General features: G+C 41.2%; 1 pseudogene; it reads left to right on the plus strand.

Moving 5' to 3' along the window:
• The first annotated feature begins 3,209 nt into the window (after positions 1-3,209).
• On the plus strand, positions 3,210-3,409 carry LOC120781051 (annotated as a pseudogene).
• Positions 3,410-3,955: the final 546 nt, after the last annotated feature.

Consider the following 3,955-nt stretch of genomic DNA (forward strand, 5'->3'; position numbering starts at 1 on the left):
CTTAAATTCCAATCGTTGGGCAAGCTTTCGTCAGACCATATTTTTAAAAAGAAGCTGATGCATGCTGTTATCAGTTCTTCGCCGGCGTGTTTGAATAGCTCGGCCTGCAATCCATTAATCCGCGCCGCTTTCATGTTCTTTAGACGGGTAATTGCTATTCCAATTTTTTCTTGAACGGGCAATGGAACGTCTGCTCCACTGTCATCGATTGGGGAATCGAGTTCGCCTTCTCCTGGTGTTATGCTTTCAATGCCATTCAGCAGGCTGGAAAAGTGTTCTCTCCAGTCTTGAAACATTCTGTTGCGAGGGAGCAGTCTGTTTTCTCTCCGCCGCAACACGGCACTCCTCATCGCACCAGCTGTTCTTTTGCATTTTCCGAAAACCAATGGTTTCGTTTGCAGCTGTACGTAAGAAGTGTAAGAAGCCTGAAATGCCGACTCTCAGTTCCCTTATACCGAGTTTTTGACGAGTGCTCTCAGAGAGAAGGAGTGCAAGCCGAGTAAAAAAGTTGATCAGCCTCAACCCATTTGGGGATGTTTCCTCGTGGAGGCTGAATTTACCGACTGTTGCCCACCCTGGCGTTAAAGCCGTAGGGGCGTGGCCGCAGATCAGCGATATGTTGAAGAAGCTTGCTTTGATGCGGATTGTGGCTAGACTTTCATCCACCGGAGTGAATGATAATACTCGGCGACGGAGTCTCTTTCCCACCACGAATACCACACCATACTTGCGTTCCTTTATATGGACACTGTAGTAAATGCCCCAAGGACTATTCGCCTGAGTCTTTGTCTCGTCCATCGCATTTCTTTGACTGCGGTGATTTCATCCTTCACTCTAACGAGGACATCAACCAGCCGGCCACGACACCATCCCAATTAAGGGACCGAACATTCCAGGGGCATGCCCCAAAATCGTAGTCCTGAATTCGTTTGCCATGGTCATCATCAAAACGGGGGTCTCTTATCCGAGGCTTGTTTCGCCTTAAAAGAATCGTTTTTGGCCACTCCCAAATGAATGGCGATCAGAGAACTCAGATTCCAACCTCCGTCAACATTTACATACGTATAAATATATGTATATATATTTATTTATTTGTTGTATTGTGGCTACATTTGAATATCTTGGCGAAAGCTGGGCAATGGAGGAAAAAGTGTCTAGATGTTTATCTTCTTATCTTACTCTCTGCTACTTTGACAAGTTGCTTTCTCCAAAATCTGTATCCTCAACGCCTGAATGCCTATGGAGAGTGTCGTGTTAAGACACCTGTCATTGCGGCTTATTAAGCCTTGTAGTAGGTGCGAACCTTACTAGAGCTATTAGTTTCATTAACCTTTTAAGTTCCACTCTGGGAAAGAAGGTTTTTGGAACCGCACAGGATCTGGTTGTCGACCAACGCTTGCTGAGCTCGGGCGAGATCAATAAATCCAACGCCCGCGTGCACATAAACCGGGGACACCTGTTCGTTCCCATCCTAATGAGATGCCGTTTCTTGCAATCTTATCGAACATTTTACGACGGTCCTGGCCAAGCACCCGAAAAAGTTTAATGCTCATATAGAGGTAGTTTGAGGCTGTGACATAATGCCCTCCTTAACTAGCTTGTCAAAAAATTCAAGGTCCGTGTAACATCTCTGTCATCGGGGAAGATGCATACGTCCCTAAAAGACTATAACTAACTTACCTATGAGCCTAAGTCACTGCGCCTCTTCTGCAGCGACCCTAACCCACCCACATATACCTCGGAGGTATTTTCGCTGAGAAGTTGCTGCTAGAAGTTGGTTCCACAACGCACTGGTTCATGTTATGAAGAATGCAGTCGAAGTTAGAGAGTATTTTGTAGTGGTTCCCTTACTGTATACGGTTTGCCGGAGTCTAGCAACTTACGCAGCTATGCATTTTCCAGCTGTGCCCACTGGTAATCTATGTAGAAAGGTATTAAGTGCCATCCTTGTTGTTGTCAGTAACAAATTTTCGCGAGATATCCCAGCTCGTTTAAAACAATAAAAGACAGCCAATACCTTTCTTACCCTCTCCTCAAAATTGGGCTTCCATTGGTCCCAAGTACCACAGTAAAAACAGTAGAAAATCTCTACGTGGTAGCTTTCTGAGTGGTGTGGCCATCTGGGGTTTTCAGAGACAGCAACGCAGTGCTACATATATTGAGGCAGTGAATACTAGGCACATTTTATTCATCAAAGCGAAATATATCGTCCATAAAAAATTCATTTGCTTATAATCAGAAATTCTTTAGGTGAGTTCTTATTAATAAAATACAGACCTGGTGTTATATTTCTCGGTGGTTATTGATTATGTTGTATATGTTTACATTTGACCGTCATAAAATATCCCTGCAAGACGGGTAGCTGTTAGCAAACGTGTAAGCGACTTGTTATTGTTCACTTTTGCATTCGTTAAAATATTTGTTACTTTTGTTCAGAGAGTGGGAAAAAAGTAACACATAGCTATTTAATGTTCAATGCTTATCTCGCTCTAACCAATGGCAATTATCGCATGCTGCCTTGTTCTAACAGAATACATCATTTGTTAGCAAATCTCTTCACAGTATGTTACGGGTAACAAATTCTTTTGTTAGCGCATAGCTTACCTATGTGTTATGGATAACAAAAAGTATTTGTTACCCAAATATCTATTAGTGTTATTGAAGTTATACTTCCTATACGAGTTCGGAAAAGGTTGCGCAACCTTGCTCAATATGAATCTACGCAACCTTGTCTGCGAAGATGTTCGAGCAGCAAGCGAAGCGTTGACAATCGGCGATCGCTTGTTTGTTTCTTTCGGCACAGCTCGGCTTTTCTACCAACAACACAAAGTTGCCATGAGTATGCTGTTGTTGTTTTTGTAGAACAATGTTTCAATTTTTGGTTGGTGACATATTCAATTAAAAATAAATTCTGTTGGGATTCGAACCTACGTGCTCGTCGTCACTTTGGAAGCGCTTACCACCAACACCTTCATTGACACTTGAATTGCGTTGTCCTAATTATGGTTTGGTTATGCATGAAAGAAATATACAATGGATCGCCGATTATTACCTCTTTCCTTGCTGCTGCTGCGCATATATTCGTTTGTATGCTTGTTCATTATTGAAGTTATACTCCTTTTTCTTTCCTTTGTCTTTCATTTCTGCGAATTCTCAACTATTTTATGTGCCCTTTTATTGAAATACCCTGCGTTGGCCGTTGAAAAATTAAGGCTATAATTTACAGGATTATTTCTGTAGTTAGTCTTCATTTACATTTTTTGGAAATCGACACACGATGACGAGGTATATCGTTTTATCTGACAGCGTGAGGTTTAAGAAGTTCATTTCTAATTTTGTCTTGTGGCATATTAGAATGATTTCTTCGAAAATCGTTCGCTTACAACGGATAAAACGACTTCTGAGTGGTGATTTTAATGAATGAATTCCTTCTGGTTGAAATGCTCTGCGTTGGCCGTTAAAAAGTTAAGACTATACTTCTCAGGATCATTCATTTCTTCAAAGAAATTAATGACCTTTAGAAATATGCATATTTGCACTATTTCGTTGTCATTTCCATATTCGTAGCAATAGAAATCTATGGCATAAGTAAAGTAATGGCCGCCGATTGTCACCCCTTGTCGCTGTAGCAGCTTCGCCTACAAACATGCGTAAAAATGTATGTTTGTATACGTATGATCGTGAATACATATCGACGCAGATTTTTGCGAGAAGCACCAGAAAGTTGAGCAATTTATGATTTTTAGCTTTTGCCATCGTCGCGAAAAGACGACTTGTTGGCAAAGGCATGCTCGGGGAGATAATAAATTATAATAAATTTATAAAATGTGAATTTAAGTATTCTAGTTTTCTTTCATACAAAATGATATGCATTTCTTGGAATATCAGTTAGAAGTATAACTTCGTCCTCGCGTAGGGACTCCACGCACCTTTTTATTTGGGCTATCAGTTTGTT

This window comes from Bactrocera tryoni, unplaced genomic scaffold, assembly GCF_016617805.1.
Source record: "Bactrocera tryoni isolate S06 unplaced genomic scaffold, CSIRO_BtryS06_freeze2 scaffold_25, whole genome shotgun sequence".
Lineage (NCBI taxonomy): Eukaryota > Metazoa > Arthropoda > Insecta > Diptera > Tephritidae > Bactrocera > Bactrocera tryoni.